We start from the raw sequence: 14,207 nt of genomic DNA on the forward strand, positions 1-14,207 counted from the left end.
TCAAAGGGGAGACCTCATCACTCTCTACAACTACTTGAAAGGCCACTGTAGAGAGGTTGGTGCTGGTCTCTTCTCACATGTCATTAGCGATAGACCAAGAGGGAATGGGTTCAAGCTGCAACAGGGTAGGTTTAGGCTGGACATTAGGAAAAAATTCTTCCCAGAAAGAGTGGTCAGACACTGGAACAGGCTGCCCAGGGAGGTGGTGGAGTCACCATCCCTGAATGTGTTTAAGAGTCGTTTAGATGTGGGGTTGGGGGATATGGTGTAGGGGAGAACTTTGTAGAGTGGGGTTGATGGTTGGACTCGATGATCCCAAGGGTCTTTTCCAACCTAAATGATTCCATGATTCTATGATTCTAAGTCCCATCCGGCCTGGCCTTGAACACTTCATTACAGGTTTAGACCAGACTGTGACCAAAATTGGAAAGACAAAATGCAGACTATCCCTCTACAAATTCTTCAAATCATCTAATCCCACCTATTCAGTTTAATAAGCTTAATGAGATCTCAAAATATCTATAATTAGCCTCATGCCATGAATGTACAGAGGCTACATCAAACAGTTGCTGGATGTGGTAAGCCCTGTCCATATGGGTGGATGCTCTAGGAAAATGAAGATGAGGAAGGGCAATATCTTCTCTGGGTCAGGGCTTTGAATTGTTTCTTTTGGCCCTACAGAAGAGACTTTTAAGAAGGATCTGAATAGGAATATGGAGAACTCATTCACCTTGGGTGGGGAGAGTCATCAATATAGGAAAAACTCAGTTTTGTGGTGGTAGCACAAGGAAGAAGAAGAGAAACCACTGGGAAACCCTGAGGGATAAGAGGATTTGGGCTACAAGAGTGTCCTCAGATACAGGCAGGATGGGCACTTTTGCCAATGACTTGAGCCAGTTCTGAGCCCGACAGCCCTCACAAACAGCCAGACATGCAAGCTATGGAAATACAAACATCGTGCACACAATTAGATGACCTTTAAGGTCCCTTCCAATCTGAACCATTCTATGATTCTATGAATTTTGCCCAGAGGCAATTTAGTTAATCCTGTTTGGAGGAAGTCTGGTGATTTTTTTGCAAAGGACCGTCTTTAAGCCATCCCTCTGCAGTCTGGGGCCTTCAGCTTTGATCTTCAGGTGAGGACCACTAGGTCCGGACTGCTGCAGAGTGAACACATGGCCCACTATTTGAAGGTGGATTTGCCTTAGAAGCGTGGTATGGGTTCATGGGATGGTGTGGGCTTCATGGAGGAAGAATCAGAAGGAGAAAGAGGGCAGAAGGACTCAAAATAAAAACAAACAACAGACTTTTGGAAGGAATGAACAGATCCACTTGAAGAATTCAGTTCTTGAGAAAGATAAGTTAACTCTCAAATGCTTAAAAACTCCTTGTGGATAAGAGGCTCCTGTGTCTAGCCAGCAAGGGCTCCTTCCCTCCTGCCCAGTCCCAAGAGGATGAACTGGGGATTTATAATGCCCATGACTTGAGTGGAGATCAATGGAAACACGGGTCGGTAAGAGAATTGCTCTGGGCAGCAGAGCCCTGTTAGATTAGAGATCTGCTGGCGAGGCACAGGCAGACCTGTGTGCATCTGCCCTGGTCCTTCCTTCTTCCCCTGCCCCAGCCCCAGCTCCCACCACCATCTGGAGACAGCATCACGTGCAGCCCCACGGTGAACAGCCCGAGGAGCTGCTCGAAGTTAAACCTCAGGTTTTTCGATCTTGCCAGGTTCATCTGAACCCTGATAGTTCCCCAGTGCCCTTCACCGCATCGCCAACCCCTTCCCTTACGGCCCTCTTGAAAATACAGATTAGAAAACAGCAGAGAAAGAACGAGCGGAAGTCAAGCTGGCATGAAGAGCGTGGCAGGCAGCTCTTTCTCCAGCATGGCCGTCCAACTGCACAACGTCTTTCTCTACTTGAAGATGCAACACACAACGGCAAAAGAAATAAATCAGGTGAAGGAAACTACCACAAACACTAAGAGGGAGAAATAAAAGGCACTCAGCCCCCTCCATCCAGCTCTCTGGAGCACTCATTGCGTCTTATTTTGACTTTATAAAGTGTCCCCAAAACTCATCTATTTCCTAGGAGAGCTTTGTTAGCATTCACACGACTCGGGGGGAAGCTGTCATTTCTGTGAATAGTCTGTTAAGGTCGGAAAACAGATTTCGGTGGCAAAATTGTCTGTGTCAGATAAATGTTAGTCATGGTGATTATCTGCCAGGGAACACGAACAGGCTCCAAAGCGATAAGAGGAGCTGCTGGCACCAGGGATCCTGTTTAAATTTTCTCTGTGTACGGGGAATTTAATTTATGCAGGCTTTGCAAACAACAGCTGATCGCTGCGTCAGATGGCCCGGCACCAGGTCAGCAGCCGCCAAACTTGCATCCAGTTGAACTCACCTCCTCATTTGCTGCGCTGGAGAGAGCTGGAAGGGGTTGGAGCCTTCTTCCTCACAACTGTGCATTTTTTAGGTCTTCCACCTAGCAAGTCTCTCCCCATCTGGTCTCTTTTGTGGCAGTATCCACTCAACACACATCCTTCCCTCCCTGTTTTGTTTTTTTTAATTGCTGATTCCCAGGCCACTCTGTTGGAAAAAAAATGACATCATCAGAGAAATATTTGACATTTCAGCTCATCTAAATTCAAAATACACTGAGTATTGAATAACGTGGCACAGCACGCAAAGATCACTGACAGTCACAGGTCATAACAGATACTTCAGGGAGGAACTAGATCAAGCACTACTTTGGTTTGCAAGAACCACAAAACCTAGACTTAATTGTCAATATCTAGAACACGCCCCCATCATTTCAGTATGTAAGAGGTTTAATTCCTTTCTGTGTTTCCCAGCTGCAAAATACACACCAGTAACCTGCCGCGATGGAGGCGTGGAGATGAGCCTCATAGTCTGATGCCCACGGTGCATGATTTGCCCCGTGACATGAAGGGCCGTGTAGAAAGGTCCAGCAATGACCTCAGGGGTTAACGCTTACCCAGGACTCCTCTGGATCACAGGGAGAACAGAGCTGAGACCAGAGGTGACTTTGTGAGGATTCCCTGGGCCAGGCACCATCAGCATGACGTTAAGGGCTGCCCACCTAAGCACACCACCTCTTCCCATCACCAAGCAAAAATGTCCTTTTTTTAAGTGCCTGGGCTACACAGATCTCTTTCTGAGCACGTGGGGGACGTGTCTGTGCTGGTAGTTCAGGGAGCTGGTTTCCAGCCACTTTGACTAGTAGTCTGATTTCTGGCTTGCCCTAATCCTTGCCCCAGTTGATCCTGTTGTCCCCGGTCCGCAGTCACTGGCCAAGGAGGGGTTGGTTATGCCCCAACTGCCCCAACATTAGTCAAAGTTGGGCACTTTAGGGCCACAGGGGCTGCCTGAGTTGTGTGTGTTTAGGCCTATAGAGGACCAGAAGAGACCATGGAGCCCAGACAGCTGCGCAGTCAGAGGTCCCCGAGCCAACAATTGGAGGAGGATGGGGACAGTCTAGTAGTCTCATCCCATTCTTATAGCTCTTCCCCAGCGTCTCCTCTGGGCTCTGTCAGGGAGAGGACACGAAGCTGCTGTAGCAGACATGCAGTTCAGAAGGATCTGCAGAGCGTCCCTTTCACTTGCCACTGTGCACCCTGGGCCGTAGGAAATAAATGCCAGCAAAAGACCAAATCAGAAACTGCGACGTGCCGCAGGAAGAGGGGAGGGGAGACCCACAACATCGGTGTCTGGGCTTCTACGATAGCAGGGAATTCATGGAGTAAAATCTCAGATGGCGTTACGAGGTGCCCCAAGTTTCACTCTCCAGCAGAAGGAGAATAAAATGCTAATTTAAAAACACAGCACAGAAGACATTGACTTGCACCCCTCACACTGGTGTCTGGTAATTCAGGATCCGTTGGGACAGAGAGCAGAAGTGTTCCTGCAGCTTCGTGCCAAGGCACCTGCCTGGGAAGGGAAGCCCTGGGTTCAGGTACCCGCTCCTGGTGCTGCTTTGGTACTGAACACGAAAGACAAACTACTGCCCCCTCTCACTTCCATCCTCCCCATCTCCTCCATCCGCAATGACTGATGGACGTCCCTGAGTCCCCAGGACATTCCCTGATGTCCCTTCAGTTGTGACAGCAACCCTCTGCCTTGAGGATGAGCCCCAAAGACAAGGACGTTTTATCCACTGGGTTTTTTTGCTGTAGATCTGATACAATTTCCTGCCCGGAGGGACATTTCTTCTTGGGCCAAACCTCGAGGTTCACACCCCTAGAGGTGCCTAATCCCTACCAGTGTCTGGTGTGACTCGGGGAACGTTGCCTAGATTCGGAGATGAGCTGTGACGGTAACTACCCAGGGCTGCGAGACTTAGAGTGACACACTTCTTCGGGGACAACTCCTTCCAGCTAAAGCAAATAAAAACCACAAAAATAAATTATTAAAAACAAACAAACAAAACCTCCAAATACTTTAGGAACTTTGCCACTTTATCCACATTTTCCAGTTCTCCTTTTTCCATCCGCCACACACATTATTATACTTTTGCTTTTAAAAAAGACGGTGAGAGAAAGAAAAGCGAAGAAGTAGGAAATAGTAGAACAAATAATTTTCTATTTTGCCAGGAAAGCAGCCTCCCCAGTTCAAAAAATAAAGTCAGGAGGTTTTATTTTGAGAAGAACACTTTAGGTTAAAAACAATCTGATTTAGAAGTCTCAGCCAGCGCTTGGTAACAAGCTGCCCCAGGCGCGGTGCCGTATTCCTGCGTCCATCACCGCGGCGGTGGCACGGGCACGTCGCTGACACTGCCTTTCCCCTCCCTGACACAGCTCCGTGTGCCATGGCCACAAACGTGAGGAGAGCGGCTCGTCGTCTCCCACTGCCGCCTCCCTTCGCTGGCCACCCTGGTGCCGGCCTGGGCCATCCTTGGCAGCTATTTACTCATAACTGGAATAACCTGGAAGGGGAAAGGCTGGAGGACTGGTAACGTGGGATCCTCACCCGCCCCGAGGACACAGCCTACTTAGGGGGCCCGAAGCTGCCAGCACATTTTTGGGAGCCAACCATTTCCCAACCGGGGTTACCCAAGGGTAAGAGCATGGTGGTCGCTGCGCTTAAAATCCCGTTCTTCGCTCCGGATTTGAGCCTGCCGTGACCACGACGGGAGCAGAGAGACCCTGTGATGGCGCCAAGCCCATCAGCAAACCCACCGGGACATCACTTACGTCCCCCTCCCGAGCTCTCAGGGCTGTTTCTCCAGGAGCCGCTTATTGACTTGCCTCAACCCAAAACAACAACGTCAGTCATCATTCCTCTTCCTGGCTCCGTCATCGCTCATCCCTCCCCCCGGAGTAAGAAAAAGTGTGGAATAATCCTCCTCCGTTCGGTGTGTGGTCTGGTTTTCCGTGTCGTCATGCAGACAGTACATAGACAGGGGGTCAGGGGGGTCATCAGAATGCTAATAAGAAATCTGATTGATGAGCCGGTGCCTCGGGGATGAATGGGATACTTAATTAATGACTTCTGCTCTGTTTAAGAAAAAGTTTCCCTTAACTCCCATCCCTCTTTTTCTTAAAAAAAAAAAAAAGGAAAAAAAAAAAAGAAAAAAACCTCTATAATCCCAAGTTTTCCAATCAACATAAAGGGAACTTCAAAGCCAGACATGGTCAGTTTTTATGTGTTGGGTTGGTTCAGTGATTCTTTCCTTTCTTTGTTTACAAGGGCAGCCAGGCTTGATTCCAAGGCTGAAAAAATAAAAGGCCACATTGTTCAACCAGATTCTGGATTTTTACAAGAAATTTCCTCTTTCCCAGTAGGGCAATTAACTGCTTCATTTCTGGGTCCGCGAGTACCAAACGGCCCCGCCAGCCCTGTGAAACTCGGCAGCGGTCGGTTCCTGCCAAAACACGGCTCTGCTTCGGAAACAAGACGTACTATGGAGACGCTATTGTCCCGATAAAAGCTACCCAGCGAGCCGGGACTGGTTTGGGGGATATATTTATTATTTTTTTTTTCAGGAAAATAAAAGTCTGTCGGGGAAAATACCTGGTAGACACTTCGCTTAGGAACACCAGACTGCGTATTCAGGGCGATTCGAATGGGATTTCAACCCAGCAATTAGCAATGGGGAAAACAGCAACAGTTTCGAATGATCTCTTCCGGATTGATCTGGAAGGTTATTTCATGCTAAATGAATAGCAGCAGGAAAGAAGATGAAAAGGGAAACGAAAAGAAAGGAAAAAAAAAAAAAGGAAACCCACACAAATGATTTTTTTAACTCTGAGGTCTTTTTTTCAGGAACCGGCTCAGCTGCGGCATTCAGGGCAGAACAAGCTGCTCCGTCTCAGCGCCGGGCAGATGGGAGATGGCAACAGAGCAACGTGGGCAACGGATCAGGCCCCATGTGTCTCCCACCCAGATTCGGTCACTGCCAGCAGACAGCTCTGGCCACCTCGTGGGCTCAAACACCACGACACACCGCTGGGTCCACGGGCTCCGCGGAGTCATGGGACCTCAAGCACCTTGGTGGACCCAAGTGAGGAAGGAGCTGGTGACCCTCACCCCCACATGGGCTTCACCAGCCCTTCGCTTGCGTTCAGGGACATCCTTAACGCTAAGCCCGTTGCAAGAACATTTCGTTAAGCAGGAGCTGTTCATGCCCTCAAGTTGAGCGTATATTTAAGCGCTTGGTTGATCTGAAACCCATGAGAGGAAGAGACGGACCCTCACCAAGGCGGCGGCCGTGCCTGGCAGCGATGCTCAGCCCGGGCTCGCGGGACCTGCAGGCTGCCTTTTGCTGGAGCTGGATTTGGGTGTTGATGTCTCATTTTTAACTTCTCCTTGCAGTAATCCTGGGTGCATTTGGCATCACCCACCGATCTGTTCAGCTGTAGCTTTACATACAATTTAAAATCATTTCTTTTAAAAAAAAGTCAAGGCACCTTAAGGGCACAGAGTCTGCATCAGTCTGAAATTTGGACGCAGAAGAAAATGTGCCAACTCCAGAAGAAGAAACGGCAGGCATGGCTTTAACCTGGCAGCCTCGTCTACTGACTATTTGTACCTTTTAAAAAATAGTGCATGAATTTTCTAAGTGAGCAGACACCTGCTTCGGCCTAAGGGTCCAGAGAACCAGTTATTCTCATCAGCCTTGCTCGTTAAAATCCTACTTGTTCAAATCCCACCCATGGATGGGGGATTTAGAAGTCCCTCATTTAGGTATTTTACTACCTAAAAAGCACTGACCTATTTAAAGTGATGGGAAAGTCCAGAGTCACCTTCTTCCTTTGGATCTTGACTCCCGCAGCTGTGATCTCCTACTTGATTTGATCCAAGAGATGAAGCCTGCAGAGAGGCAGCAAAGCAGGAACATAAAATGCCCAAATGTTCTCATCTGGGGCTGGTGTGGCCCTCCTGACCATTATTTTAGGGAATTTGAGCAAGTCATGGTTTACTTTTAGCCCTTCAGCTCTTTCTGCTTAATAAACAAAAAGGCTTTAAACAAGTTGGGCAACAGGAGGAGGAGGAGGAGGAGGAGGGCCGAGATGTGGGAACTGAGCAGGTCTCTGACCCTCCTGGGGACCTCGCTTGGAACCCACCGGCTAAAGGAAAGGGAGAAAAGACCCGCCAAGTGACGCTGGGCAGCCAGGGAAAAAAAAAACCCAAACCGAAACCAAGGTTTACCAGGCGGAGTTGATTTGCATTTGTATTGGGCACTTGGGGAATACGGATAAAACACTCTTTATTTCTCGGGGGAATTTCAGGGAATATCAGCAGCAACATCCCTGCATAAGCACAAAAGGGAAAACAGGAGTATTTTGGTGATCCTGCTCTTAGGCAGCGGCAGGGATAACATCAGAATAACGCATCTCTTGGCCTTTTTTCATGGGTCCCACCAAGAAAAGCAGCACAGGCACAAAATTCCAGCCACTTCTGGCGGTGGCACGTGTGGGAGGAGCCAAGGAGGGAGGTTAGGCGGGGTGGATGTCACCAGCAATTTATTACTAAACTGTGAACAAGAGCAAGGGCCCAGAGTCTAAAACTAAGCCCTCTGCACCTCCTGCCGCCGATGCCCACGGTGTGCCGTGGCTCTCCTGCCTGCCTGCTGGGCACTGGCACCATAAAATCAAAGCAAAACCAAAAATTGAAAACAGCACAAGCCAAACATTGAAAAAGGCCACAGAAAGAGGAGTCGTTTGTGGCCACTAAAGCATTTTCTGTGGCTGAGCTTCTTCTCAAACCTCAGGCTGTGGCTGCTCACCGTGGGTGTAGGACACATTCATCAATCCTAGATTCCCCCAGTTCCCAGCTGGAGATCCCATCTGTGTGTGTTTCATAGAACCACAAAACCACAGAATGGTTTTGGTTGGAAGGGACCTTCAAAGACTAGTCCAAACTAGTCCAAACCCCCTGCCATGGGCAGGGACACCTGACCTTGAACACTTCCAGTGATGGGGCATCCATCCAGTTATAGGACTATCTATCCCTGTATTCCCTAAGTGCATTCAATGCCTTCCTGCTGGACTTCTGGAGGTCTCCAGTCTGGTGGCTTTGTAGGTTCAGGGGCACCTCTCCTGGGCAGATGAACATCTATCCTATATTCCCTGGAGGTATTTAAAAGATGGGTGGACGTGGTGCTTAGCGACATGGTTTAGTGATGGTTTTTGTCGGTGTTAGGTTGATGGTTGGACTCAATGATCTCAAAGGTCCCTTCCGACGTAGACAATTCTATGATTCTGTCGGCTGCTGGACCTCTGTTCTAATTCTGATGTAGTTAAACAGCCATCTGAATTCTACCTAAACTGTGAAAAAGCAGTGAATTGGCCAAAGCTGTGACAGATGGGAAAAGGGAGCCACCCTGCACGCTTTGTTTTCTGATAGGAAATGTGAAGACGGGTCACAGGCACTGCTCCACTCTGTCTCCACTGGGGAGGTGAGAACCTTCCAGACCATGCTCTGGCAGCTCCTGACCCAGTAACGCACTTATAATTTGTCCAACGCTGCAGCCAAAGGGTCTCATTACAGCCATAAGTGCTTCTCTGGGTCACAGACACCTCTGCAGATAGACCCACGTTCGCTCCTCACGTGCCAAGCACTCCCAGCGGAGGATGAACCAGTTCACCAGCCCATGGGTCCAGGGCATTGCCTACCACCGGGCAGCTCCACATGGCCAGCTTCTTTTTTGCTGTGCCATTGCCATTTTGTGGAGATTTACTCATTTTGCAGTTTTAAGGACCAAAGAGCTCATCTCATACCTCAAGTCAAAGTGTTGATGCGACTTCTCCCGTAACAAGCTCAGCCTCGGTCTGTGGGCAGAGTGATGCTCCAGGAGGGCTCCACGCACAGCTGGGGACAACAGTTGCTTCCCGGTCTCCGCAGTGACGTCTCTCCCATGCACGTGGTGGATCAGATGAGGACATGGGTCTCCCACCTCAGGTAGTGCCTGAGGCCACAGCCCAGCTCTTTGCTGTGTTACGGGAACAGCTCTGAGGCAAAACCTCTTCTGCTATAAACCAACATCTGCTGATAGCAGATTACCTCCCTGAGGTGATGGCCAGGAGGCCTTCTCTGAGCCTTGAAATGCCCTTGAGAAACATTTACCCCCGTGTTTAATTAAACAGTGTCATCCTCTGCAGGAGGAAGGGTCGAAGCCGGGGAGGTTTTGCTTGTCTGTCTGTTAGCGGCGCGCACCAGATGAAAGCAGCGTTGTGAGTAGCCCTCCGCCGTCATTTCCCAGCTGAGAAACAGCTCACAGGTTACCTGGGGCTTGACTCACTTCAGGCTTTGCCCATCTAATTCCTTGTTGCACCTTTGCAGCAAACTTCAGGCCACGCAGCGCCTCAGCTGGGTGAGGAAGGGCCACAAAACCCAAAGCGGTGACGTAAAATGGTTCAAAATTGCAGCTGTGGCAGCACTATGCTGTCGACACCTGCGTCTCCCGGCACCCACGTGGCGGGGGCCGTAGGTGTCGCAGAAGACGTTGCCCTCTACACCCGCTCTCAGGTTTCACGTACGTCCTCTTCATCCAGGAAGTCTCCATTCCCAAAGAAGAGAAGTCTCCAAAGGGAATCTGCTGCCATTTCTAGATGTTTTGGAGGACGGGGTGGGGGGGCGGGAGGGGAAGGGAGGGACTGAGGTAGCAGAGGTCGAGCCCCTGGCTTACTCTGCTGATCAAACCCCGGGCTGAGGCACTACCTTCCCTTTCAGCCGACCCAGTTCCAGCGCTGCGACTGCCTATTCCCACGCCATGTCAAAGAGAAGGTTTACATTGTTCACTGGATATTAATTTAAATTATTCTGGGGCGCTTGGAAACCACCTCCCCCCCCCCCCCGCCCCCATTCAGTCTCCATGGGGACTATCGCAGAGGCTGGGAGATACCGATGGGCAGCCACCGCCACACCGATCTGCCTCCCCTTCTGCCGCAAGCTGCCGCGAGCCGTTTTCACTGCCAGCATAAGGGGACACACTCATATTTCGCTGAACAACTTGCTAGGACAAGATAGATAGAGAGATTTTTTATTTATTTTTTTTTTTTGCTCATGAGGGAGCAGTACAATATCCTATTAACACCGGTTTCCATTTGTTCCTTCGGTTCACACACTTGTGTTGTGGTTCTTTTCTTCACACCAACATCCTGCTGCTTGTTGATGGTATTAATAATACAGCCAGCGGGAGGCTGCGCCCCCCGGGGGCCGGCCTGTCTGAATAATTATTGAATGACATTAGGGTTGTTCTGTAAATTACTTTGTGACCCAGGAATTCAGCAGGTTACCGCTATAACTCAGGCTCTCGCACTTGATTGCACTCACCTCCTGCTGCCCCGACATTTATTAGTCTCGTTTGCGGAGCGAGGGCTGGCTTCATCTGTGGGGAGGAAAGGTGGGAGCCCCCGCTCTCCTCCAGCGTGACCCGGGAGGGCCTGGCCTCTTTTAGTAGCCCCGTTCGTGGTGACTGAGAACGGGGGACTGGTCTCTGCAAGGAAATAACATCCTTCGCTTCCTCTCCTGTCCTCTCATGGCGATATGTTAAGGGGCAGCTGAAGACCCCAGCTTGCAAGGTTGGAGGCATCAGCAGGCTGCAAGCTGGGAGGAGAAGCTCATTCCTTTCTTTCTGGAGGAGGAACACTATTCTTCCCCCATGCATGCTCATACATACACACACATTTCATGGAGAGGGAGACCACCGTTCTCCCCTTGGACCAGAGGAATGGGGCTCCACATAGAATCATAGAATCTTCATGGCTGGAAAGGGCCTTTGAGATCATCGAGTCCAACCATACACACACAAAAAACAAACAAAAAAAAAACGAACAAAAAAACCCCCAAACCTACAATCACCAGAGCCTGCCTCAGCCAAGAAGCTAAGGGCAGCCAGCAAACCAGCGAGGTGCTTGGAGGAACACCAACAGGCGTTAGACACAGCAAGGTGTTGAGTTGCTTCTTATCAAACCGATGGCACATGCGGGTGTGGAAGCAGAGCTCTGGGTACTCAGGGAAGCCCAGTGTTGGAAGCTGTGGTCACTGAACGTCACTTCCAAAGCTCATCCGTATGACAGCAGGCCCTGCAGCAAGGCACATCTAAAAGCCCCGCTGTACGTCGGGGCTCTGAGCGCAGAGCAGCGTGGGGCTTTCCTCCCTTGTCCTGGCAGCTGATCTCAGCTGCAGAATCCATGGAAGAATTGATGTAGGGATGCAGACAGCGAGAAGGTGGTCAAGAAAGATGCAATCCTTTCAATGTTGCAAGTACTTTAGAGAACAAGTGCTTTCAAGACTAGTCCAAGCATACCTTCTACACAGAGATAAAAAAGAAAACATGTTCTTCTCAGGTTTCAAGGTTTTCTTTGGTATTTCTTACCCTTGCAGATAACACCAGGTTGGAGGAAGAGTTAATACACTCAAGGAACGGTGGCCATTCAGATAGACGTGCTGAAGGAAGGAGACAAGAACCTCATGAAATTCACCCAGACCAAGCACAAAGTCCTGCCCCTTTGGGAAGGAAGGACCCATTGCAGTGATGCAGGCTGGGCGCTGACAGCCTGAGGAGCAGCTCTGTGGAAAAGGTCCTGGTGGACATCAAGCTGTGTGTCCTGGCAGCAGAGACCAACAGCCTCCTGGGCCGTATGAACAGGAGCAGAGCCAGGAGATCCAGGGAAGGGATCATCCCCCTCTAGCCGGTGCTTGGTGACCACAAATCAAATGCTGCGTTCAGTTTGAGGTCTCCCAGTGGAAGACATCGATCATCTGAAGCAAGTTTGGGGAGGACCACTGGAATGGTTGGGGCTGGAGCACTTGGCCTGTAAGGAGAGGATGGGGGAGGTGGACTTGTTCAGCCTGGAAAAGGAAGAGCTCTGGGGACATCTAACAGCAGCCCTCAATCCCTATGGGGGTCATCAAGAAGACAGAGCCAGGGTCTTCATAATGACTCCTGGTGGGAGGATAAAAGCGCACGTAAACTGAAACAAGAGGTTCACACTAGATACAAGACTTCTCCACCACGCCGACAGTGCAGCATGATGCCCAGAGAGGTTGTGCAGGCTCCATCCTCGGAGGTTTTCAGGATCCAGCTGGACACATCGCTGAGCATCCTGGTGTGACCCTGTAGCTCACCCTGCTGCAGGCAGGAGGTTGGACCAGAGGCCTCCTGAGGTTCTTTCAATCAAAACCACCCCGTGAGTCCTGGTTGTACAGCAGCCTGCTGGGGAGATGCTGAAGCATCATCTGCACAAATTTCTTTCTCCTCCTTCAGAAAATTCAGTTTGATACAAGCTGGGACTGGTTTTTAGGTTGTGCACCAAGTCCTTGAATACCGTCAGTCTCCACAGCAGAGAACCCCGTGCCAACGGCACGGCCCGGGCGGCCAGAGGAGCGTGTAGGGCTACAGCTCGGTGCCTGTCTCCGTGGAGGGGATACACTGATGCCGAGGTGCCTCTTTTCCCTGTGTCACTGCTGGGCGGTGAGAGGAGACAGCACGTGTCACTCAAACTGGGAAAGGCAGCAGCTCGATATCCTTTCCCTCCTTATGTGCTGCTTTGATTATGTTTATAACAAATTACAGAATACAACCTGTTTGCCTCTGCTATAAAGCCAAATCCACCTACTAACGAGTCCCAGAGCCACTACTCGCTCTTTTAAATACTTGGGCAAGGTGGGGGGTTCTACCTATCTTGGTGTTGCAGACAACAGGATTCCCTCATGTTTCTAAGACCTGTGTATCCAGAGGGACACGGGGAAAACAAAAACTCATGAGAACAGACCTATGAACAGTGGAGGAGCTGAGCAACGCCAGGCTGGTACCAGCCGAGGTCCAGCCACGGAGCATCATCCAGCCACAGAGCATCATCCGTCCTGCAGCATCACCCCTCGCGCCTGTCCTCCCTGTCCGAGCACGGCTGTTGATACGGAAAATGGAACCTTGGGGGAATTCCCCAAAGCCCAGGATGCGCCTGGGAAGGGCTGCTCACCCGACACACAAAACCAGGCAGGGTCCCGTCACCCCAGCACGCTCAGAAAGGAGAAGGCGCTTCTGCATGTCACGTTTGCCGGGGGACGCGGTTTTGCGGGAGGGCAAAAGGAGGATCCCTCTATTCAGGTCGCAGTCAAAGGGAGCGGAGGGTGCTCGGCCGCCTGCCGGAATTGGCCCCGTATTGGTTACACCCCCGGCTATTCGAGGAAAAACTTGGCCTCTCAAAGCTCGCTGCCTCTCTCCTGCGCCTTTGTATTCTCTAGAAGGTGAAGCGTAAGGGTATAAAAAGCTGCAAACAAGTTCCTACCTCTGGAGACCAGGCATTTACTCCAAGAAAGAAAGACCAATTGCTTCCCAGAGCATTGTCCACCCACATTAGAGAAAGGATTAAGCAGATACATTCAGCTATTCTAACAGATTTTCTTTAAACCTTGAATACGCCTCTCACACTCGGTAAGATAATCACATTAGTTTTGTCATTAAAAGATCCCTTTTATAGAAAGTACCTAAACCGCTTAAACCACCCAGAGAGGTCGCATACATTAGAAAACAACAAGACAAACGGAAGGGATTTGCTATTCCCGGTCTCAGTGTTTCGCTGCCCCTACTTTCTAAACTGGGGGATGGAACTAAAAGATTTTGCAAATCGCCAGCGGAGGGGAAAGCCCCCGAGAGCCGGGCAGCAGCCGCCCCCTCCCCCCCCACCCAGGGAAACGCTCGGATACAGCACTGACGCCTCAGAGAAAACACAACTCC

The sequence above is a fragment of the Chroicocephalus ridibundus genome, chromosome 1 (genome assembly GCF_963924245.1).
Source record: "Chroicocephalus ridibundus chromosome 1, bChrRid1.1, whole genome shotgun sequence".
In the NCBI taxonomy this organism is placed as follows: domain Eukaryota; kingdom Metazoa; phylum Chordata; class Aves; order Charadriiformes; family Laridae; genus Chroicocephalus; species Chroicocephalus ridibundus.